At 44.3% G+C, this 26655-nt stretch overlaps 1 long non-coding RNA gene across 1 annotated transcript; it reads left to right on the top strand.

The window, feature by feature from the left end:
• Positions 1 to 365: 365 nt before the first annotated feature.
• LOC130122077 (uncharacterized) lies at positions 366 to 21795 on the top strand. The gene is made up of 3 exons (XR_008811108.1): positions 366 to 672; positions 3252 to 3306; positions 21404 to 21795. It is a non-coding gene; the product is annotated as an uncharacterized LOC130122077 (long non-coding RNA).
• Positions 21796 to 26655: the final 4860 nt, after the last annotated feature.

Below are 26655 nucleotides of genomic sequence, written 5' to 3'. Positions count from 1 at the left end.
GAAGTAGTGGTGATAAGCAAGTAGGTGCAGCTGTGCTCGGTTTTCTGGAACTAGCTAAAGACAAGAAAATACCCAACACAACACACAGACATGCACAGCTGCCCAAATATAGAATTAGAGCAAGTCAAACATAAAATTTATACACAGAACACTAAATAAAGTCAAATTAAAAATTTAAAAAAAAATCCCTCCCCCCATAGGCCCATATTACTCTTAGGCTGATCATTATGTGTTCAGCCAATCAGAACCAAGAATATCTGGGCAATCACATAAAACTTTTTAATTTTTTACGTTTATATACTTTATTAATCCCCGCGGCGAAATTCTTCTCTGCATTTAACCCATCCTAGCTGTGTAGCTTGAAGCAGTGGGCAGACGCCGTGCAGCATCCGGGGACCAACTCCAGTTCGTCTTGCCATGCCTCGGTCCGGGGCACAGACAGCAGTACTAACCGTAACATGCATGTCTTTTTTGATGATGGGGGAAACCGGAGCGCCCGGAGAAAAGCCACCACAGACACAGGGGGATCATGCAAAGTCCACACAGAGGACGATCTGGGATGACCCCAAAAGTTGGACAAACCCTGGGGTTCGAACCCAGTACCTTCTTGCTGTGAAACTTCTTTAATGCCATCCATTCACACGCACTGGATAGGAGAGGAGCATATAACAAGTGAGTGTTAGTAGTTAGTGGAATATATTTAATTAGTTGGTTGTGGTTGTAGTGGCTCTTGAATATTGCAAATGATGGAGTGGAAAAGGAAATACTCCTGAAATCACAACTGCTTTGAGACTGAAAGGCCTCTGTTCATCCTCTTCCGTTGAAAATGCGAGAAGTTGGGTTGTGTCACTGCAGATAGAAATTCACACCAAGTTCCCTTTATTCAAGGGCGTGTGAAGGCCTAATGTGTGACCAGAGTTACTCCAACGGATAGAGAAGCCTTGCTTTGGGCAGGTGGAGAGGAAATACACCTGTGTTTTAGGATATGAGGTCAGAGGTATAGAGGGTGAAATGGGCCGGTAGAGCGTTACCTCTTTAGCAGGCAAATGACTTCAGAGAGCATGCAGGGCAAAACTCACAATACAGACACATCCTGTTCTCGCTCATACCACACACAAACACATACGCCTACACCCAGTACCAGACTGTTATTTTTCACACTTCTTCAGGGGGCGTTTACTGAATTCTCTCACACAAGCAGAAATGTCGTCCAGAATAAAGTGCATTTATTTTTTGCACAAATTTCCTATGTATCATTGCACTTCATTACATTTTCATTTACACATATTCTTAGCAGATGCATTTATCCAAAGTGACCAACATGTATCACTGACCACAAATATCCTAGCACAATAACCTTAGCATTGCAAAAAGTTTGTATCGTGGAAAGAGCATTAGTGTAAGAGCGCCTTAGATAAAGAGGGAGTGATAAGAGAATTAAGTTACAAATTACAGATATTGGCATAATGGTGGTCAGTGAAGAGGGATATAACATTGAAACAGGATATGGATTTCTAAGATATATGAAAAAATAATGTGATGAGGGGTGTCGTGTATGAAACACAAATACTGTTCTAAAACTGTTTAAGTAGATAACTGGAAAGTGCACACGGCAGACTTATGACAGTAACGTAGTATATTTATTATTACGCTGTAACAACCTAGCTATCCCGAGTAGAGCGGAGTACCAAGAGAACGCCCTGGTGGCGATTCTGCCTTATATACTCTTCAGGAACAACCAATAGCTGACCTCCACCTCATTCAGCACCAATCACATTTGAATGTGCACATTCAAAACCAACCAACACACACTGGTTAATATTCTGTGTTGGGAACACCACAGCTCCTCCCCTGTAAATTCAAACTTCTTTTTTTTTTCTTCTAGGATTCTAACATATCCTTTTTGCTCTTAAGCTCATAACCACGTACAGTATTTCTTCAACAGTAACCATACATTACATTACAGATTTCTTTTCTCTCTTTTTTTTCAATAACCAATCTGCATGTCAGTCACAAGTTCAGTCTATCAGGAGGACGTCTGTCTCTCACAGGACGAGTGTTCCTTTCCACAACTGGCGGTGGTGGTTCGACAGGTCGTTCTTCCACAACCTGTGGTTCAGGATGTTCTGACACATCAGTGTCTGCATTGAAATCATCAATCTCCCAAGAAGCTCTATCACAAGAGTCCATTATAGTCTGATTTGGATTTCCCTTGACACCCAACATCTGGTTCACATGTCTTTTCACACAATTTCCATTTACTTCAACACTGTATGTGACAGGACCCAACACTTCACTTATAACTCCATTCAACCATTTCTCCCCTCCCCTGTAATTTTTTACCAACACGTGTTGACCAACCTTAAAAGACCTAACACGGGGAAGATTTGGTTAAGACTCGGTCTGCAGTCTCTGAGAGAACTTTGGTTTGATAAGACACAACCTGGTTCGCACCTGTCTTCTCAGAAATAGCTCAGCTGGGGTCTTTCCTGTCTTAGTATGGGGTGTGTTTCTGTACCCAATCAGAAAATTTGCTACGCAGTGCTCAAGCGTCATACCACCAATGGCTCTATTCTTTGCAAGGGATTTCTTAAGATTTTGTACCAATCTTTCAGCTAAACCATTACTTGCAGGATGGTATGCAGGTGACTTGATGTGTTTTACTCCACTTTTAGTCAAAAATGACTCAAACTCTTGCGATACGAACTGAGGTCCGTTATCAGTAACAACCTCTTTAGGCAACCCATAAGCTGCAAATAAATTTCTCATTGCTTCAATTGTCTTAGATGAAGTAGTAGTGGTCATGGGAACTATCTCTGGCCATCTAGCATAGGCATCCATCACTACTAAAAACATTTGCTTGTGGTCCTCAGCAAAATCAAGATGTACTCTTTCCCATGGACTCGAAGACCATTTCCATGTATGTATCGGTGCAGTAGCAGGCATACTACGCTGCTGCTGACAAATAGTACACTGATTCACTTCACGTTCAATACTGACATCTAATGTAGGCCACCAGAATAAACTTCTGGCGAGGGACTTCATTTTAACTATTCCCCAGTGGTGCTCATGTAATTCCGACAATAGCCTGTCTCTTAGTTTATCAGGCACTACCACACGGTAACCCCATAATAAACAATCATCCTCAATGCTAAGCTCTAATTTTCTCTGAAAATAAGGCTTCAGTGACTCATCATGTACATGTTTAGGCCATCCAGTTAACACCAACTGTTTAACCACTCTTAACACAGGATCTCTGTCTGTTTCTTTGGCTATTTCTCTAGCAGCAAGAGGTAAGTCTTCCAGGTAAGACACTCTGCAAATTGGGTTTGACACCACATCTACATCAGGCTTCACAGGTAATCTTGATAAAGCATCAGCATTGCTATGCTGCTCTGACTTCTTGTACTGGATTTCGTATGTATACGCTGCCAAACTTAGAGCCCACCTTTGTAATCTAGCGGTGGCCAGTGTTGGCACACCTGTTTTAGGCCCCAGAATTTTCAACAGTGGCTTGTGGTCTGTCAATAACAAGAATTTCCTTCCATAAAGATACTCATGGAATTTCATAACTCCAAAAACAAGACCCAGTGCCTCTTTTTCCAGTTGAGAGTAATTCTGTTCTGTTTAAGTTAACATTCTGGATGCAAATGCGATAGGTCTCTCACTTCCATCTTTCATTTTGTGGCTGATTACAGCACCAACTCCATAAGGAGAAGCATCACATGCTAGTATGATATGTAACTCTGCATCAAAATGTACTAACAATTTATCTGACTGAAGAGACTTCTTTGCACTATCAAATGCACTTTGACATTTCTCTGACCATTCCCAGGTTGCATCTTTATGCAGCAATGCTGTCATTGGATGAATCAGAGTAGATAGATTAGGGATAAACTTCCCATAGTAGTTTAACAGAGCTAAGAATGACCTGAGTTCAGTTACATTTTTCAGAACTGGAGCCCTCTGAATAGCATCTGTCTTTTCCTTCATTGGATGTATGCCCATGGCATCAATGACATGCCCTAAGTATGAAACGCTGTTCTGCATGAATGCACACTTCTCTCTTTTAACCCTGAGATTGTAAGTTTCAAGTCTACTAAGCACCTCTTCCAAGTTAGTCAGGTGCCTTTCTGTATCTTTTCCAGTAATTAAGATGTCATCTAAATAACAGATGACCCCTTCCATGCCCTGAAGAACCTCATTCATAATCTTTTGAAAAATAGCAGGGGCGCTAGCAACACCGTAGGGTAACCTATTGTAGTGATACAACCCTCTGTGTGTGTTGATAGTTAGGTAATGTCTTGAATTGTCCTCTAACAGAACTTGCTGATAAGCCTGCGACAAGGTTAGGTTAGCCTTTTTTTCTACCACATTAGCTTTATAGCCTTTCTCTGCAAACTGTTGCGCACTGTTGCCTTTTGTTACCTCAAAAGACAACGCCATTTCAACTGCGAGCCGTAACGTTAAGTCGTTTGTATGAGCAGCATTGAGTAACCGATCTCTTAGCTCACTGCTCTTAACTCCACAGACCAACCTATCACGCAGTGCTTCATCTAGAAATGTTCCAAATTTGCATGTGGCTGCTAACTTTCTCAAGCTTGCAATGTACTCACTTATTGTTTCGTTTTCCTTTTGGTTTCTTCCGTGAAACTTGCATCTCTCGGCAATAAAGTTGGTTTTCGGGATGTAGTGCTTTTCCAGCATTCCCACCAGTACTTCATATGTTTTACCCGATGGCTTATCTGGCGCGCACAAATCCATCAGCAAGCTATGTGCCCGTTTTCCTACCACCGTAAGAAATACCGCTTTGGTTTTCTCATCTCGAGTGTCCGATCCATTTGCTGCGAAGTACTGCTCTAACCGCTGGCGATATCTATCAAAACTTTCCTCACTTTCCTCGAAGTGGAAATCTTCTGGCTTGCCGAATGCCATCTTCTGTTCGACGGTCCTTTCACTCACCGAACGTCTCCCTGGTTGTTCGTCGTTTACTTCTGCCTCGCTGGAGCTGCTTGACATGCTAACTCTGTGACTTCCAACTTAAACATCCCATCCTCGTCGCCAAACTGTCGTGCATGAAACACAAATACTGTTCTAAAACTGTTTAAGTAGATAACTGGAAAGTGCACACGGCAGACTTATGACAGTAACGTAGTATATTTATTATTGCGCTGTAACAACCTAGCTATCCCGAGTAGAGCGGAGTACCAAGAGAACGCCCTGGTGGCGATTCTGCCTTATATACTCTTCAGGAACAACCAATAGCTGACCTCCACCTCATTCAGCACCAGTCACATTTGAATGTGCACATTCAAAACCAACCAACCCACACTGGTTAATATTCTGTGTTGGGAACACCACAAGGAGGATACCAAGCAGCGTCCAAGTGGTGACCACCATCACCATGGAGACCTGACAGGAGGGGAGACTACATGTGCACACAGGGGGACATCATTCACACACACAGAAGAAGAGAAAGGAGAAGACATCATTCAGAGAGAGAGAGAGAAAAGACATGTGTGAGAGGAGCACAGTTTGCAATAGTCCATAATCTATACTCTATAATAAGTGATTCCTGTCTCTCTGCCAAACAAAAGTTATGACACTCTGTTCGCAAAATGCATAAAGCAGAGTCTACTACTACTTTCAGCTGCTCCCATTAGGGGTCGCCACAGCAGATCATCCGTTTCCATCTCTTCATGTCTTCTGCATCTTCCTCTGTCATGACAGCCACCTGCACCTCCTCCCTCACCACATCCAAAACCTCCTCTTTGGCCAGGGGTGGGCAATCTTATCCAGAAAGGGCCAGTGTGGGTGGAGGATTTTGTTTCAACCAAGCAATTACACACCTGTGTCTCCTAATCAAGTTCCTCAGCAAAGACTCTACTGGTTGATTAGTGGGATTAGGTGTGTCACTGCTTGGTTGGAACAAAAACCTTCACCCACACTGGCCCTTTCTGGATAAGATTGCCCACCCCTGTCTTTGGCCTTCCTCTTTTCCTCTTCCCTGGCAGCTCCATATTTAGTATCCTTCTCCCAATATACCCAGCATCTCCAAAACATCTCAGTCTTGCCTCTCCTTGCTTTGTCTCCAAACCGTCCGATCTGAGTTGTCCCTCCAATGTATTCATTACAAATCCTGTCCTCTCAATTAAAATCTTAACATCTTCAATTCTGCCACCTCCAGCTCCGCCTCCTGTCTTTTCGTCAGTGCTGCTGTCTCCAGACCATATGACATAGCTGGTCTCACAACCATCTTGTAAACCTTTCCTTTAACTCTTGTTGGTACCTTTCTGTCACAAATCACTCCTGACACTATTCTCCACCCAACCCACCCTGCCTGCACTCTTTTCTTCACCTCTCTCCTGGCCTCCCTGCTACTTTGAACATTTGACCCCAAGTATTTAAACTCATGTGCCTTCGTCACCTCCACTCCTTGCTTCCTCACCATTCTGCTGTCTTCCCTCTCATTCACACACATATATTCTGTCTTACTCCTACTCACTTTAATTCCTCTTATCTACAGTTCATACTGCCACCTCTACAGGCTCTCCTCAACTTGCACCCTACTCTCGCTACAGATCACTATGTCATCCGTGAAAATCATAGTCCACGGACGCGCCTGCCTGATCTCGTCCATCAACCTGCCCATCACCATTGCAAACAAGAAAGGGCTCAGAGCCGATCCTTGATGTAATCCCACCTCCACCTTGAACCCATCTGTCTTTCCAACTGCACACCTCACCACTGTCACACCACTTATCCTGCACCACTCCTACATCCCTACCACTCCCGACTTCCTCGTACAATACCACTCCTCCTCTCTCGGCACCCTGTCATATGCTTTCTCTAAATCCACAAAGACACAATGTAACTCCTTCTGACCTCCTCAATACTTCTCCAACAATATTCTTGGAGCAAACGTTGCATCTGTGGTGCTCTTTTGTGGCATGAAAACATACTGCCGCTCGCTAATCATCACCTCTCCTCTTAACCTAGCTTCTATTACTCTTTCCCATATCTTCATGCTGTGGCTGATCAACTTTATACCTCTGTAGTTACTACAGTTCTGCACATCACCCTTGTTCTTGAAAATCGGTACCAGTATACTTCTTCTCCACTCCTCTGGGCTCTTCTCACTTTTCAAGATTTTGTTAAACGTTCTAGTTAAAAACCCCACTGCCATCTCTCCTAAACACCTCCATGCCTCCATAGGTATGTCATCAGGACCAAGTGCCTTTCCACTCTTCATCCTCTTCATAGCTGCCCTCACTTCCTCCTTGCTAATCCACCACACTTCCTGATTCACTATCCCCACATCATCCAACCTTCTCTCTCTCGTTTTCTGCATTCATCAGCCCCTCAAAGTACTCCTTCCACCTTCTCAACACACTCTCCTCGCTTGTCAGCACATTTCCATCTCTATCCTTAATCGCCCTTACCTGCTGCACATCCTTCCCAGCTCAGTCTCTTTGTCTAGCCAATCAGTACAAGTCCCTTTCTCCTTCCTTAGTGTCTAACCTCTCATACAACTCACCATATGCCTTTTCCTTTGCCTTTGCCACCTCTCTCTTTGCTTTACGCTGCATCTCCTTGTACTTCTGTCTACTTTCTTCACGTCTTTAACTATCCCACTTCTTCTTTGCCAACCTTTTCCTCTGTATAATTTGCTGTACTTCCTCATTCCACCACAAAGTCTCCTTGTCTTCCTTCCTCTGTCCAGATGACACACCAAGTACCTTTCTAGTAGTCTCCCTCACTATTTCCGCAGTGCTTGCCCAGCCATCCGGCAACCCTTCACTACTACCCAGTGCCTGTCTTAACTCCTCCCTGAACTCCACACAATAGTTTTCCTTCTTCAACGTCCACCATTTGAGCCTTGGCTCTGCCTTCATTCTCTTCCTCTTCCTCTTGGTCTTCAAAGTCATCCTACAGACCACCATCCAATGCTGCCTAGCTACGTTCTCCCCTGTCACCACCTTGCAGTCTCCAATCCCTTTCAGATCACACCTTCTACATAAGATATAGTCCACCTGTGTGCACTTTCCTCCACTCTTGTACATCACCATGTGTTCCTCCATCTTCTTGAAATATGCATTCACCACAGCCATTTCCATCCTTTTCGCAAAATCTACCACCATCTGTCCTTCCACATTCCTCTCCTTGACGTCATACCTACTACCCATCACCTCTTCATCACCTCTGTTCCCTTCACCAACATGCCCATTGAAGACCACTCCAATCACCATTCTCTCCTCCTCGGGTACACGCTCCATCACTTCATCCAATTTACTCCAGAATTCTTCTTTCTCTTCTATCACACACTCAACTTGAGGGGCATAGGCGCTGATAACATTCATCATCAAACCTTCGATTTCCAGCTTCATACTCATCACTGTCCAACACTCTCTTCACCTCCAGCACACTCTTGACATACTCTTCCTTCAGAATTACCCCTACCCCATTTCTCCTCCCATCCACACTATGGTAGAAGAGTTTGAATCCACCTCCAATGGTCCTGGCATTACTCCCCTTCCACCTGGTCTCTTGCACACACAGTATACCTACCTTTCTTCTCTCCATCATATCAGCCAGCTCTCTCCCTTTACCAGTCACAGTGCCAAAATTCAAAGTTCTGTCTCTCACCTCCACACTCCTACCCTTCCTCCTCTCTCGCTGCGTCTGAACATGCCTTCCCCCTCTCCTTCTCCTTCGCCCAACAGTAGCATAGTTTCCACCAGCGCCATGCTGGCAAACAGTACCAGTGGTGGTCGTTGGTAACCCAGGCCTCGATCTGATTTATGATCTGCATATTTGATTTGGCAAAGAGGTTATGCCAGATGCCCTTCTGATGCAACCCCCCCCATTTATCCGGGCTTGGGACCGGCACTAAGAATGCACTGGCTTGTGCATCCTCAGTGGCTGGGTTATGCATAAAGCAGAGTGAAGAGCTAAATAAATTCAGTCTGGTCTGTTTGACAACAATACTAAAGGCAACACTGTTTGCTGATAGAAGGATCAGATTTATCTTTTTCTATTTTTGCTAGGTAATGAATGTGTGTGTAAAAAGACAACCACCCGAGGCAACCTTGGGGAGAAATATAAAACAGAAATGAATGTGTTTGAAAGGATAGTTGGCATTCAGATTAGTTCCTACCTGTTTACTTGGACGATGGTATAATTGCAGCCGTGTACTGCAGGTAGCTGTTTTGATATTTGTTTTGATTTCTTCTTTGTGTGTGATATGCCTGTGGGGCAGTACTGGGGGGAAATACCAAGATGAAAACATTAACACAGTAACAAGTGAATGTCTGTTTGAGTGGTTTGAGTGAAAAAGAGGGAAGAATGGGGGGGAGAAGAGAGAGAGAGAGAGAGAGAGAGAGAGAGAGAGAGAGAGAGAGAGAGAGAGAGAGAGAGAGAGAGAGAGAGAGAGAGAGAGAGAGAGAGAGAACAGAAATTGAGACGTGTGTGAGAGAGAGAGAGAGAGAGAGAGAGAGAGAGAGAGAGAGAGAGAGAGAGAGAGAGCGAATGAGCGAGCGACACAGGGCGAGAGCTAGAGAGAGCGAGAGAGAGTGAAAGAGAAAGAACAAGAATTGAGACGTGTGTGCGTGTGCGTGCGCGTGTGCGTGTGAGGTGGAGATTGTCTGTACTCCGTGCCATATTGGTGCGTTTGATGTTTATCTAAACCTCATATAATTAAGCGAAACTGTGAGCGAGCATACCTTCAGTGCACACACATCCTTATACATACACACATACACGCGCGCGCGCACAGACGCGTGCGCGCGCGTGCGCGCACACAGAGACACCTCTAAACACTACAGGCACTCTCACTGGCATGCACGCCAGGGTGTTTGAGTGCATGAATCATCATCAGAGCACATCTAATATCGTGGAACGCAGCAGAAGACAGGTGTGGTATTGTGGTATTTCACCAGATGCCAGGACGCTCTATGGAAGCTAAACAGGTATGTATATCTTTCAAACCGGTACCAAAATAGCATCTGTTGCACAATAGCCGGTGCTTGTGCAAGGTGTTCATTTATTAACGCAACATTCCCGCACCGCCCCCGCCCCCCCCACCCTCGCCACAGCAGCTTCGGCAGTGGCAGCTGACATCTGTGCTGCCGTTCTCACAGCCACGTTCTGAAACGAGGCGCTGATAGTTTAATGCATAGACACATAAATGTTCTGTGTGTGTGTGTGTGTGTGTATTTGTTTGACAATGCGAGACAGTAGAAGGAATGTGCTGGCATGCAAAGTCATTAGCAAAACACATGTTAATATCTCCTCTTCCGTCTAAACCCTCTCTCTTTCACGCACAGACACACACACGTGGGCAAACACGTACACACACACGCACACACACACACGCACACATACACACACACACACACACACACACACACACACACACACACACACACACACACACACACACACACACACACACAGAAACTGGAAAAGCAGCGCCAAAGGGACATGTAGAGCCTGTAATTTGTCCTGCCAACTGCCTAAGGGAAATAGTTTGCAGTAGTTGAGACTTGTTCCTCTAAAGCTTATGTTAAGACTGTACCTGCAAGTGTAAAGCTGAAGAGCATAATTACGGCTATAACTGTCTCAGGCTCTTTATGAGCACACTAATTAAGAGAAAAGGCTTTGGTCTAGATTAAAATCAACCTCGAAAACAAAATGGAAGACACATGTGCGCGTGCACGTAGTCACAGAAACACACACATATACCCTAGCAAGGGAGTCACGTCGCTGATCATGCCTCTGTTTTGGGGGGGGGGGTATCGCAGTGTAACGATCATGAATGAGTAGACTCGCTAGCCGGTTTGCTACCGGGCGGGACCCTTTAGTGGACTAGTTAACGTGACCGGGTTCGCGTCCCGGCTACGGCGGATTCCCGGCTGCGCCCTGATTTCGCTCCTTTCGTGTCAGAAGTGGGATGGTGAGGCCATCGGAAGCGCGTGAGGGAGCTGACACGCTGAAGCGCGTGTTATGAATGAGTAGACCCGCTGTAGCCGGTTGGCGAACGGGTCCGAGCCTTTAGTCGACTGGTTAAACGTAGTCGCCCTTGGTGCGGGAGACCCGAGTTCGCGTCCCGGTTGTGGCGGTTCCCGGCTGCCCCCTGAATTCACAACAGTACAGTCGAATTTCAACTTTTTGCATATCCATAGAAGGCCCAGTACTCCCAGTACTCCCAGTACTCCTAGGGTATGTTCTCAATTTTAAAGATTCAGTGAAAGGCAAGATATTTGACTCCCCCCCCTTTTTTCTCTCTCCAATTGTAACTGGCCAATCACCCCGCTCTCCGAGCCGTCCTGGTCTCTGCTCCACCCCCTCTGCTGATCCGGGGAGGGTTGCAGATTACCACATGCCTCCTCCAATACATGTGTAGTCACCAGCCGCTTCTTCTCACCTGACAGTGAGGAGTTTCGCCAGGTGGACTTAGTGTGTGGGAGGATCACGCCCAGTTCCCCCCCCCCCCTCCCCCGGATAGGCGCCCCAACCGACCAGAGGAGGCGCAAGTGCAGCAGCCAGGACACATATCCACATCCGGCTTCCCTCCCGCAGACACAGCCAATGGTATCTGTAGGGACGCCCGACCAAGCCGGAGGTAACACAAGGATTCGAACAGGCAATGGAATAGACTGCTATGCTACCCGGACGCCCCCCCCCCCCCCGATGTATGGTGCACCTTATCTCTAATACATATATGCACACAGGCGTGTAGGTACATGTGCGTGCACACAAGTAGCTTCACTTCATCATCTTACTGGTTAGCTTTATCTTATTAATTAAATTCTGCTGTCTTCATTGTAAGCTTGCACATTCAGGTAACACACCATGTAGTGCATTTCAACAGTCATGATTATAGGGTGAGTCAGGTGTTGAGAAACATCTGATCTGCAGCGCCGTGACAAATGTAGTAACATGTAAGTCAATAAATTATTATCATTATGACTTTGATATTCCCTTTGCGAGTTTTTGTTGGATCCAAAACATATTGCAAATACATGAATCGGCAGTAGAATAGAATTTCCAGGTTTAAATTTTGCCTGTATTTCATCAATAATGTTGCACAGAAGAAAAAAAAAATCCTTTAGTTGTGTTAAAAACATCAGGAATCGGGAATCAGGAACATTTCATTTCATGCACGTGCGTACATGAAATGTACGCACGTGCGTGTTGCCCAGAGTAGTGCAACACAAAGACACAAACACACATCCAAAATACAAGAACGCACATATCCAACATATCAACAACAAAAAAAGATGTCTGTTATGTCTGCACACATCGACAGTGCTGCATTTGATTTGGTGCTGTTCTATTGTGCTGGGATCGATTGGTGATGCCTGCGGGCTCTGGGTTGTTTGATCGGGTCTGCCTTTGATGCTGTGTCAGTCTAAATAAAGACTGCCACGGAGAGGTTGTGTCCTGAAGTGATTTCTAAATACAATAATGTCACTGTCCAAGACAGCGAACGCCAGGACAACTGCCGTAACGGCCAGTCTGCATGGGCTAGCAGTTAGCTTAGCCTGCCCCGCTTCCGCGTGCTGTCAGACCGCCCTCGGTGTTTCCTCCACGGGCGAAGCTCCGGGCAGGGCCGTGGTCCCTGGACCCACGGGACGCGGCAGACCAGGCTCCCCCAGCCGATCCAGCGCCAGCTCTCCCAGCCATCATACAAAGACCCAAACTTAGATGCAGACGTGGACAAAGACACTAGATAGCTCTGTCGTTCTATCATGTCACATCAGGCATAGGTCAATGTGAAAATTATTAACTTTTGGAAGGATAATATTGTGAAACTGATTTTCAGAGATGCTGTTTAAGATATGAACCATTTCTTTTTGGAAATATTACATCTTGATTTTTTGACGTCATAATACTTTGAGCATTTTTTTTTCTTTTAGATAATATCACTCTATTTAAGATTGCAACCGTTGATTTCTATGGTATCGTTAACCATGCAAATTTTAAAAAGATCTCTTTCAGTTTTTGTTGTTGTCAGGAAGCTTATAGTTTTAGCCCTCTTTGTTGACTCTCAGCATTTATGGAATCCCCTCTCATCTTCTTAAAACCATCTGATCCCCCTGCTGAATTAATTGTAGGAATGTTTGTTGTAGTTAAACCAGATTTAATTTTGGTTAGGAGAGTCCCACCTCCAACCCTGACTAGACCTTGACCAATCTTCGAATTGGGCCCCATGGGCATTGCTGGCGACATGGGAAGTTTGTGAAGCGGGATTGATCAGCTGGATTTTCTCTGGAGCTCTTGCGCAAACACATGCACACTCAGACATACAAACACAAAGCAGTCATATTAATCTGCACACACACACACACACACACACACACACACACACACACACACACACACACACACACACACACACACACACACACACACACACACACACACAAGTCTTTCCCATGTATCCTTGAACAAATAACTATGTAGTCCTGAACAAAGTTGGACTGTGATAACAGAAAAACAAATTGGATGCAACGATGGCCTCAAACCAACCAACACAGTAATTACGTATCTCTAGCTTCCCTCTGAGTTTCAGATAGTGTCGGTTGCAGATTATTATTTTTTTGATGCATTAATTAATCTCAGTGATTGAAGGAATGCATGATCGATAAGGGGAGGACGTGCAAATCTGGACTTGTCTGACAGTGGCTCGTTTTGCACTTGGCTATCAAAAGCAAGGTTGTCAAATTTTAATCACGATCACTGAGTCGGTTTGAGTTTTCTGTTGTGTCAGTGAAACTTGCAGCCAGAAGACACAACATTATGATATCCAGCAAAACGCGGATCGGCGATGAAGGACAACACGGGCCTGCATTGCATTTCACTAAACCCTGATTGTGTGCTTTTAAATAAAAGCCAAATGTCATTGTTTTAATGGCTGAACTAATGAATTGTGAAGCAAAATCATAAACATCTCTCAAGACAATTGAAATAACTTTTGAATGGTCCTCTAACAACATGGAGTGTGGAGGTCACCCTTTTACTAGCCAATAAGACTCCCTGGCTCATGTGTTTTTAAAGGTTTTCTGGAGGAGGAGGAGGTACTTGCAGGGTAACTGAGGTCACGGGCCTCCTCCCATGACATCACTGGCATTAAGTGGACCTGTGTGGAGAAAGGGTGGGAGGGTAGGCTTGTTTCTTACACCCCCCCCCCAGGGAGCAAAACATTTTTCCTGGTTTTCCCAGGCTGTGATAGAAGGACTTGCTACAGTCAGCATTTACTCTCCTTCGGCATTCGCACAACCCATCATCCATCCTTATCTTCTGAATGTTATTTCAGCCCTATATGGACCCTTGATACCAAAGACCGTAGTGAGTGTCAGTAAACTGGGATGACACTTTATGGTTTTGCACGGACCTCTGCATCACTGCAAAGATTCATCTCGGAAAATAGATGTGTACATCCTGTTTTGGGAAAGACTGCAACCCCACAGACACAAAATTCGGACTTCTTAAAAGCTTGTTGATCTCTAGTAGAGTCTTATGAAAATATCTACGCAAACACAGCATTACGCCGGTCACTTCGAATGAAAATCGTGTCCCACGGCCACTATTAAAGCTTGGTGTGTAAGGCAAGGCAAGGCCCGTTTATTTCTATAGCACATTTCAGCAACAAGGCAATTCAAAGTGCTTTACATAAAGCATAAAAGGCATTAAGAGAAACCACATAAGGCAATAGAAAGACGTTTAAAAACAAACAAAAGGGCATCCGGGTGGCGTAGCGGTCTATTCCGTTGCGTACCAACACGGGGATCTTCGGTTCGAATCCCCGTGTGGCCTCCGGCTTGGCCGGGCGTCCCTACAGACACAAGTGGCCGTGTCTGCGGGTGGAAAGCCGGATGTGGGTACGTGTTCTGGTAGCTGCACTAGCGCCTCCTCTGGTCGGTCGGGGAGCCTGTTCGGGGGGGGGGGGACTCCTCACTGTCAGGTGAAAAGAAGCGACTGGAGACTCCACATGTGTCGGAGGAGGCATGTGTCTGCAGCCCCCCCCCCCCCGGATCGGCAGAAGGGGTGGAGCAGAGACCGGAACGGCTCGGAAGAGTGGGGTAATTGGCCGGGTACAGTTGGGGGAGGGGCATAAAAAATAGACAAACTAACAAACAAACAAACAGACAGATAGATAGATAGATAGATAGATAGATAGATAGATAGATAGATAGATAGATAGATAGATAGAGAGAGAGAGAGAGAGAGAGAGAGAGAGAGAGAGAGAGAGAGAGATAGATAGATAGATAGATAGATAGATAGATAGATAGATAGATAGATAGATAGATAGATAGATAGATAGATAGATAGATAAAAAGAGAGTAACAATTACAGTGCAGTGTAAGATGAAAAGCCAAAGCTTCAAGTTTTATTTAATAAAAGGCGGCGGCAAAGAGGAAAGTCTTCAGCCTAGATTCAAAAGAACTGAGAGTTGTAGCAGTCCTGCAGCGTTCCAGAAGTTTGGTCCAGCTATGTAACAATAATCATAAAATAATAATCATTACATTTATACTTGGCACAAATAGTGAGGAAATTTGTGTTTGGAAGATTATTTCTTTGTTGTAACAATGCTTCTTGGCAATAAATCTTATACCGTTGGAAAGCCTGTTTATTTCCCTTTTAAATGGGGCCACATTTGTAAGGAACATGCCTTTGTGGGATGAGCAGCAGAGCTGAGTATGTGGGTTGCGCCCATGAATAATTTGCCAAATCTTCTCTGCCATTGCCAAACAGCCTATTTTGCTGTTGCTGTTGACTCTTGTTTTGAGCTTCTGGTACCCCAGGTGCTGACAATCAGGTGCCTGATATAAGATTTATTGCCAAGAAGCATTGTTACAACAAAGAAATAATTTACCAAACACACACTTCCTTACTTTTTGTGCTAAGTTTATATAGCGCTAGACACCCAAATCGCTTCACATTGAAGGGGGTAACTTCCTTCAACAACCACCAATGTGTAGCGCCCACCTGGGTGATGCACGGCAGCCATTTTACGCCAGAACGCGCACCACACATCAGCTTGAGGTGGAGAGGGAGGAATCGCCGAGCCAGTTACATGGGGGGATGATTAAGGGGCCAGATGGAGAGAGCCAGGTTGGGAAATTTGCCAGGAGCTTTAATGACCACAGTGTGAGTCAGGATCTCGGTTTAACGTCTCATCGGAAGGACAGCATCTCCTACATCAGTGTCCCCGTCACTGCACTGGAGGATTGAGATTTTTTTTTAGTGTGTGTGTGTGTGTGTGTGTGTGTGTGTGTGCGCTTGTGTGTGTGTGTGTGTGTGTGTGTGCTTGTGTGCGTGTGTGTGTGTGTGTCGCCCCTATGATGGCCTGGCGGCCTGTCCAGGCTGCATTTTTGGACCCGTGTACTATAGGTCAATTTCACAAGGTCAGCAAAGCCATTCAGAAATCAGAGCTGTTATTGAGTACTTGCGTAAGCTTGTACAGCTCACTTCAGGGTTTTTTTAAGCAAAATTAGAGAAGATTTTGATGAGCTCGAGCAACAAGCAAAAGCCACCTTGCCAAATGTTAACTACAGAACTATCACAAGGAGACAAAGAGTAAGGAAACGGCAAGGAAATGACGGAAGTGCGCCTGGTCCTGATGCCTTTGATCAACTCTCTTCAAGAGATAAGTTTAGGATAAAATCCTTTATTCCTATACTAGATGCACTTGAAGTCAGTTTAAGAAGAAGAGCTACTGTGTACAGTGATGTTGCGCAGATGTTTGTCTTTCTTGCTTATCTCACAGCATCTAAACAAGAAATTCTGCAAGGTGTTGAACTGTTGATGGAAGCATACTCAGAAGATGTTGACCTGAAACTGTTGACCTGATGAACTTGTGCCCACAGGCCTACAGAAGAGCACGCTCTGTCTCATACAGACCTTTATCAAATTATATGCCAGGAAAAAATGCTGATGGCCTTCCCTAATGTGGAAGCAGTATTGCAGCTATTTCTTAGCTTAATGGTCACTAACTGCTTGGGAGAGAGGTCTTTCTCAAGACTCAAAATAATTAAAAATGAATTTAGGGCCACAGTTTTTCAAGCATTCTGTGCATTGAAGGTGACAAACTTAGATGAACAAAGGTTGATGAACTTTTGGATGATTTTGCTATGAGGAAGGCTAGATAAAACATTTTTAGTCGTGGTGTACTTGATGATTGTTGTTTTTTTTTAATTTCTTAATATTTATTTTGAAAGCGCCTATGCAATGACAACATAAAGTAGGATCTAAAATTGTCACATTGTCACTGTCAGGTAGTCATGATCATCTTATTAACATTTCCCAAGCTTAAGGTTTTGTTTTTTTTCAAGAATATGACAGTAAACGTACAATTTTATTTTCCTAAAAAAAAAAATCCTGTTTATTCCACAAAATGTTTACAGAGTTTGGTTACTGCAACAGGTTTTTACAGTGTTAATTTTAACATTTGTGCATTTTTTCCATTCATTACGGTATTTAAAAATAACATCTTATGTCCTTTAGAGGAGGAATTGTGAATTGCAGAATTTTAAACAGCCGTCATCATCCTCGACTTTACTCAGTTTTGTTTAAAACACTCTTCCGTCTTCCTCTTGTTATGAGGGTGGGGGATTGGGAGGGGCTTCACAAGTGGAATAACCTAGGACCCCCCTTCATCTAATTCCGGCACTGGACTACACCAAGATTTTCTGGCTTGGTTTGTGGTTTTTAACATTACCGATTGAGACTGCGTGGTCAAAACAGGAATTTCAAACTTTGGGGTTGCTCCTCGCCGTCAAGCAGACATGAGCTGAAAGTGTGGGGGGGGGGGTGTAAAGACCCAGTCGCTCCTAGTAGTCAGCAGGCCCTGTAATTCTGACCGTGGGGAAATTGCCATGGTTTGTTTGGATAAGCGGGAACTTTTGGTGCAGTTCCTTTTATCCGCATCATTAGCTTGTGTGAGATATATCTGAGAGACTAGGGGGGGTGGGGGGATGCTGGGAATGATCCATGGTGTAGTCCTTGTTTTCCTGGGTATAAAAGATTGCTCTACTTTTCCCAGTTTTTTCTGACCCTTTCCAAATACCAGCAGTGAGGTGCCAGAGGCCGTAGGTTAGGTTGGCAGTAAGCATGTGAACCCCGACTGAACAGGTTGAAGTTGTCAATGAAGTTCCGTTTTTGAGCAGTGCATACGGAGGAAAGCCATGTATTTAATGCCAACAAGTAGCTGAAACGCTCAATTCCTTTCCTTGTAGTTGGGATTTGACCTGACACAAATATCTGAGCTGGGACTTGTTGTAGAATGCCTATTAGGTGTATGAAGTCTCTTTTTAACAGCTCTGAGCCATGTGTCATTCCAGGACAAGTGTCACTTGTTCCAACATGCACAATAAGTGTGTCTGTGCCCGGATGGTCGAATAACACTTGTTGCAGTGTTCGGACCATGAAGCTAACCATAGCATTGGGTAGACAGGCAGTTTTCAAAACTTTACTTTTGGCATCTCTTATCATATGGTCACCCACCAGCAGAGCCGTTGGTTTGATTTCTTGTCTAGCTTGGTTAACTTCTTTTTCAAATGTCCAGTGCATGTTCTGCTGTGATGCTGTCTTTTTTTATGATGTGCCATTAGCTTTAGTGGCTATTGACGTTGTTTATTTCTGGGTGCCGCCGAGAGACACTCCTCGAGGGCTTAGCTGTATCGTGGGTCATGGTTGCATGGGTCTTGACGTTAGCTTCTGAGCTAGCAGTGCTAACGCTAGGTGTGGTATTACCATTGTACTCACTGACAGGCAGCTCATCCAGTATAATAAACCTGTTCTTCAGCTGCACCTCTGGCGAGACATTAGTGAAACTGGGCTTGTTGTGTCTGACTCTTCTTTTACCCTGGACAACTTCTGTCCAGAGCTCGGGGTTTGACACTGCGGGGGTAGAACAGGTTTTGGTCTTGCTCCTTGATTAAGCCAATAGCATATTTCCAAATCCGATGTAATGTCAGTCTCAAGTGGGTTCGGGCCGGACCAGGGAATAGTGTCTGCATCCATACAGCAGCTGACACTGGGCCGGATCCACCCACAGTTCAGCAGATCTGCATAGGAATCACATCCACTCCTAGACAGCCCCGCACCTCTGGCCAGAGTGTGGCCTCCTTACGAAAGTCTGAACCCATTTTTGAATTAGGCCTTGTGGGTCTAAAATGAGTCAAGAATCAGCACCTAAATTCCACATTTTTCACATCATTTTTTTTTAGAAACAGATTTCAGTGGACTGTTTAAGAGAAAGAACGTTTACGATCCTTGAATCTTGGAATATGCCACAATGCATTTTCAAAAAGACAATGGGTTGGATCCGCAAAACGGATCCGCGCCAGATGCTGTGATACATCCGGCCCGGATCTGGCCCAGTTTCATTTTGCTCTCTGGGTAGTCATCAGCGCGGGGCTCATTCCAAGATAGCAAAATTGCTGTGGCCTGGACCCGTCCCACACCCGACACTTCATCCGGTCCAAATACCGTGTGGAATGATGACACTTGAGCGGTCAACTCCTGTTTGCCAGATCTGGGCCAGAACCAAGCCATAACAATGCCGCATTTGCCACATATTTGCCAAAGGTGGCCCATATTTGTTTTGTGATATTTGGGCCATATTCACCATTTACCCCACAGGCCAGTTCAGGGTCACATCCAGATTACATGTTGCCGAGAGCACCGCATCTCTGCCAAAAAAGGCCCATATTTGATTTGGCATATTTGGGCCATATTTGCTATTATACATGTGGGTCCCTTCAGGCTAACATCCATTTTTCAGGGCCAGAGGAAGGCCACTAGTGCTGCATCATTGCCTGAAGTAGCCCACATCTGGGTGCTATCTGGGAATTATGTCTGAAAGCCATTTCGCAACATGTTTCATGTCCCTGGTTCTGATCATCAGTCAGTTACGGGACATCAGCTCGGGAAGCAGAAAACAGTGTCAATGATTGTTGATCCTGTTGTATTTGGTAGAGCACAGAGATTCTCTTTTCAAGCTCTGTGATTTTCTGGCTAAGTGTGGCACAGCTGGTACATTCAGCTGGTTCTTTCATTCAGCTGGTGCATTCAGTAGAGGGAGAAGAGATGGGAGGCATTTTTCCCAAAGCCTGAAGACGGAAAATGGGAACACAGCTGTATTTCCAGAAATCAGACAAAAAAGGTCAGCGAGGAAGCATAAATAAATAAAAATAAAACCGCCGATTACGACCACGGCAGAAGGCTGAGTCCATAAAGTTCTCACCACATACGGAGCAAGCAGTAGAGTCGGAGACTCCAGTGTGATCAAGTCCATGCAACAATCGATGATCGGATAAAATCCAGAAAGTAGTCCAGGCAAACCACAACCCTAACCCTAACCTTAATCCAATTAAAAGTTATTAAAAGTTGTTAAACGTTAATATGAACATAACATTTTTGCTAAAAACTACAAAAATGTCCAATTTATGACAGAACTTCAAGTAGTACAAAACCAGTAGATTATCCCCCCTGATAGCACTGCGAGGACCTGTGGACCTGTGGCCCTGCGATCCCGGAAAAAAAGAAAAAAGAACAAAAAAGATGTTATGCATGATATGCCCAGTTGTAGGAAAATAGAAATGTTCCATGAAGTAAGAATACACATTCATAACGTCCTTAAGGGTCCTATTTCTGTACAGACACCTGTGCCTCATTCAATCTGTTAAAGGGGCCACACATTCCAACGGTCACATTTTAGACCTTGTGCTCTCATCTGGTTTCTCTCTCGAGTGTCTTAATCTGGTGGAAATGCTTGGAACTGACCATAAGGTTGTCGTTTTCCATGTTCCACTACAGGTTTCTATTCCCAGCCACTATCCTAAAACACGCTCTCACATCTCGAGCACTTCGTTCTCAAAATACAGGGCTCCTGTGTGTACCCAAAGTTAAAAAGAAGTCAGCTGGTGGCAGGGCCTTTTCCTATCGGGCCCTGTTCTTTTGGAGTAACCTGCTGGCTGCTCTCAGACAGAGTCTTTTGAGTTCTTTAAATTCAAACTTAAAACTCATCTTTTTGCCTTAACTTACAATTAGTTGCCTTTACGTTGAGTGCTTCGCAACCTGTACTGGATGGCGGGTTGGTTTTCTGTCTCAATGAATTTACCAACCATTCTTCTGCCGATGAGATTATCGAGTATAGATTATGACGAATTGATGACTTAATTGATTATGGCTAATGACTATTGCAAACTGTTCTCTTCTCTAACATGTCTTTTCTCTCTTTCTGAATGATGTCTTCTCCTTTCTCTTTCTCTGTGTTTGAATGGTGTCATGTGAGTCTCTCTTGCATGCATGTGCGGTCGGTTCTCCTCCTACATCTCCATGGTGATGGTGGCCGCCATTTGGATGCTGCCTGCCCTTCCACTACTCACCTAAGTTTTTCTTAGTACATGATGATGCTGGTCGCGTGGCTTGGGTCCTGGACTGCTCCGTTGGCACGTGGACACTGCTTGGCATCCTGGGCATCATGTTCTTCATAAATTTTATGTCCATTATAATTCTGTTATCCTCTTTCAATGTTGTATTATGTAAATTGCATGAACACAACATCCATTGCACGCTGTCCGTCTTGGGAGAGAGATCCCTCCTCTGTTGCTCTCCCTGAGGTTTCTTCCTATTTTTTCTCCCTGTTAAAGGGGTTTTTTAGGGAGTTTTTCCTTATCCGATGAGAGGGTCTAAGGACAGGATGTTGCGTTGCTGTTAAGCCCACTGAGGCAAATTTGTAATTTGTGATATTGGGCTATACAAATAAAATTGATTTGATTTGATTCTCAACACTGGCTCTGCAGTTAAATTATTTGATTCTTTTACTTCATCATCCCTTAATCCCTCTGTATCCCCCCTCAATCCAGATGCACTGTTAAATTCATTCGATGATCAGTGCCTATCCATCTTTGACCAAATTGCACCGTTTACAACTAGGAAACAAAAATTAAACAACCTCCATTGGCTGAACCATCACACTTGTGCCCTTAGAAGACTGTGGGAAATCAGAATGACAATGGAAGGTCAGCAAATCCGAATTAGCACATAACACCGACTCAAAGATAAATCCCAGGATGCACTGGGACACATCATCAGTGATGTTTCCTGAGGCCCTCGGGTGTTTTGGGTCTTTCAACATCATACACCCTCTCAGGTGACCCAGCCAGGGTTTATCAGGCCCTGGCTTGTGTCCCAGCAACATTGGCCCGCAGATCACTCCTTCTAATCCAAAGCCATCTGGAGGCCCTCTCTGCAGCCTCCATGGAAGACTTGATGGCTTTTCTTTTAGTAGCCCCAGTGATGTAAAGTAGTGTAGACCTTGCACAGTGAGCAACCAGGAAAGCCTCTACAGCCCACTTCAATGGGCTCACAATGTGCCTTCCAGCCTCTCCTCTGGAACTGATCAACCAGCTCCTGGTACTTGGACTGCTTCCACTCATTTGTCTCCTCCATCTGGTCCTCCCAGGGAACTGTCAGCTTTCTAAGGAGCACCTGTTTTGAAGAGGCTGATAATAGCACTATGTCTGGCCTCCAGAAGTCATCTGTTTGTGTTTCCCTTTACTGTTGACATGATGATTCTGGCCACATCCTCGTCAAACTGGCATCACTCTCTGTGCTAGCTTGCTGGATGCCACTTGAATCGACTCTGCTTAACTACTCTGCTGGGAGTCAGAGAGCTTAGGACATGTAGGTTCTGGGCTCTGTGGGGTGTCTCCGGGCCAGGCTCCTACTGCATCTCACCAGGAGTGGAGCCTGCATGCTGCACTGCTCCCCTCCACACCAAGCATTTCATTTGGGCCTAATGGATTTTAAGACCGTGCTTGTTCTTGCAGACCTTACCACAAATGCATCTTTGAGTTGTTGTCATTGATAATCCATTTGCCAAGGTCATCATCGTTAGGTGCATCCTATTGGGGTGCTAATCCACCCCCCCTACCCTCCCCTGGGGGTATATCCCTGTGTGTTCTGCAACTTTTTTGGGGGTCCTTTCTCATGAAAGATGCAGGATGAGGTGCTACCCCTCCCTGCCCCAATCACTGTCTTTCCGAGCTGTCAACTGTCTCTCCAGTCATCAAATGTTAATTTACCAGAATGCAGTTAAGGATGCGAAATCAGCGTACTTTTTTGAACTGATATCAAGAAATAACCACAAACCTAAAGTTCTATTTAGGGTAACTGACTCAGTTATTAATGGTTCCCCCACTTCTTTTTTTGAACCTGCTGTTGAATTGTCCAAAAAATGTCTCACTCATTTTGTAAATAAGGTGGAGAATATCAGGTCCCAAATTCAGCCCGGCTTTGGGACCATTTGTTCCATTCCCCGTGTTAATTCTGCCTCTTTTACCCAGTTTCAACAAATTTCAATTTCAAGTCAAGTCGGATCTCCAGCATTGGTTAATGTTAAGATTTTCAAACTGCAATTGTACATCATTAGCTGTTACTTTAGAAGACTGATTAAATAAAGACTATATTCAGGCAATCAAATATATTCAGCCCACTGAAACTTAGCGAAATTAGTTATTCTAATGGAATTGAAAAAAAAACCTCAAAGCTGAATTATAATAATGGCTGAATATATTTACCTTTTTGTGTAACTGTGAAAGGGAGACTATAGGATTCCTGTAGGTAGTCTATATAGGCTATAGACCTCATTATTTTGTTATTTCACCTAGGTGATTCTCCAAGAGCTCTCAATATAACCAGAAGCCTTACCGAAATGATTGTGAAAGACATGCAACCTCTCTCTGTTGTTGAAGATGAGGTTTTTAGGAATGTTGTCAAGACACTTGAGCCACGCTACAAGATTCCAAGTAGGAAAACTTTAACGGAAGGGAACATTTCAGAAATGTATGAAGAATGCCGATCAAAAGTTAAAAAATCTCTGGATGGTGCAAACACTGTTGTACTCACAACAGACATGTGGCCATCAAGAGCCACAGAGGCTTATTTAACTGTCTCATGCTATATCATTGATGAGAACTGGCAAATGCAAGCCTATGTCCTGGAAACCTGTAGTTTTGCAGGACAACACAGCGCTGACAACATTTGCGCAGAATTAAAACGAATTTCTGATGAATGGGGCATAACTGACAACGTTCAGGCTGTAGTCACAGATAATGGAGCCAATATTGTTGCTGCAGTGTGCAAAGCATGTTGGGTCCATAATCCATGTTTTGCACACACTTTAAATTGAGTGGTAAAAGACTCCATTAAGGCTCTTCCTGATCTACTTAACATCCAGCAGAGAGGCAGTGCTATAGTAGCTTTCTTTCACCACAGCACAAAAGCAGCAGAGAAGCTCAAAGAAATTCAGAAACAGCTGAAGTTTCCAGAACACAAACTGTTACAGTCAGCTGAAACAAGATGGAACTCTGTGTTCTGTATATTCGAGAGACCCTGTGAGCAGAAGGAAGCTGTTACAACAGTCCTCTGTCTTCTTGGAAAGAGCTCACTGTGCTTAAGTGGAAGACTGGTGGGCATCAACGGAGATCAGTCTCTCCATTGATGCCTGGAGACCATTTAAGGAAGTGACAAGAGAGATATCAAGTGAAAAACACGTTTCACTTTCGAAAGTGTTTCCCGTCATGTCACTCCTTAGGAGAGCAACTGCATCTTATGAGCACAACGGTAGCAAGCAAGCTGCTGTTAGTTCAATGCCAACGTTGTTTCAAAGGTATTGAAACCTTTTATGGTCGTGCTGTCAGCACCTTCCTGGACACAAGATTTAAAAACCTTGGGTTCTGCGACCAAGAAAATGTTGAACCTGTAAAAGGGCAACTCATCACTGAAATGCAGTTACTGAGCCAGACCTCATCCACTTCAGTGTCAGCTCCTGAATCTGCCCCCAAGCTCTACCTCAGCAATGGATACTGCGACTAGCTCAACCTTCCCTGCAGTGGCTGCTGCATCCCCACCTGCAGCAAAAGGTAGGACAGAGTTTGACATTCAAGTGCTTGCATCCCAGCAGCATTGCACAACTGTCACTGATGCCTTAATTGAAATGCGCCGGTTCTCAGAAGAGAAGCCAATTCCACGGGCTCAACCACTACTTTGGTGGGGAAAAAATGAACAAACATTCCCCTCTCTAAGCAAGCTTGCCAAGAAACACCTGGGAGTCATTGCATCCTCTGTACCTGCAGAAATTATTTTCTCTAAGGCAGGACAGTTAGTAAGCCAGAAAGAAGTGCAATGAAAGGGAAACCTGTAAATATTTTATTGTTTCTGAACAAAAACCTCTAAATCAGTGGTTCCCAACATGGGGACTGGGACCCAAAAGGGGGCCTCAGGGAATATTTCCTTGGTCACAGCAGGGCCTTGGGGGTACAAAGGTTGAGAATGTTGCTGTAACTGAAGGAGAGAATAATGGTTTAGGCTAGTTTGTGCCTTTATTTGGTTGTTTGCACTTCGCTTGTTTACAACAGTTTTAAGACATTCATTGTTCAAATAATTGTGTGTACTTTGTTTATTCAAAAACTTTTTTTCATGATTGCACATTCAATTTACAGTAATAAAAAATATTTTTATTTGCCTTTAAAAACTGCCGTGTTATACCATGCATGTGATTAAGTGTGAGGCAAAAAAATCTTTCAAATCGTAAATCAAAAAATCATTTAGTGGTCATGAAAATGTATTCAGATTTAGCCTATTGATGATTCATTCACCTCATAAATCGTGACACACTACTCTCCCCTACATGAAAGTACATAAGCTGCTTTAAGGGGGGGGGGGGTGATCAGTATCGGTATCGGGATACTGGCCCTGTAGTTACTTGGCATTGGATTGAAACCAAATTTTGCAGTATTGCACACCACGTGGTTAGGAACTAAAGCGCTACAAATAAAATGGCCAAGAGATAGCAGTATTGCTACATGTTGAAATAATAAATCTTAACCTAAATGCGCGAAGGGCAGAACAGTACAGTCTCCAATATGAACTCCTTCCTCTCCTCCTGCATCTTAGACATCATTCCCACCAAGCTGCTCAAGGAGGTATTTTCAACTATTAGCCCAGTTTGAACCGGGATCCCCGTGTTGGTAGACTGCTATGCTACCCGGGTGCCCTTATTGCTCACCTTTAAGGCCTTGCTCCTACATACATTTCTGATTTATTGACCTGGTATATGCCCCCTTCGATCATTAAGATCTGCAGATGGAGCCCTGCTGGTTATTCCCAGGTCTCGGTTTGTTACAAAGGGTGATCGGGCTTTTGCTGTTAGACCCCCCACGCTATGGACCTCTCTTCCTGTTGAACTAAGACAAACTGAGTCTCTAGCTTCTTTGAAATCTCGTCTTAAAATTTTTCTTTTTGTGAAAGCTTTCACAAATGGTGGATTTTTTGTATTTATTCATAAAGTTTTTTTTTTATCATTTTTACTTTTACTTATTTGGTCTTATTCTTATTTTTGCCTTATCTGGTTTTGTTTCTTTCTAAACCACTGTGTAACATTGTTTTAGAAAAGTGCCATGAAAATAGTATCATTTTCCTGAGGCCCAGTGATGTATTCGCCTATGATAGTCTGGTGACTTGCCATACACCGAAGTGGGAGGAGAGGTGCGGTAAGGGGGTTGTCATTGGCAGTCCAGTGGTACACTGCAATTTGATGCCAAGAACGCTGGGATTTGCACCGGACAAGCGCAACAGAGC

This window comes from Lampris incognitus, chromosome 12 (assembly GCF_029633865.1).
Source record: "Lampris incognitus isolate fLamInc1 chromosome 12, fLamInc1.hap2, whole genome shotgun sequence".
Taxonomy (NCBI): domain Eukaryota; kingdom Metazoa; phylum Chordata; class Actinopteri; order Lampriformes; family Lampridae; genus Lampris; species Lampris incognitus.
Note: the sequence above shows the minus strand (reverse complement) of the source record. Positions and strands in the feature narration are given on the sequence as shown.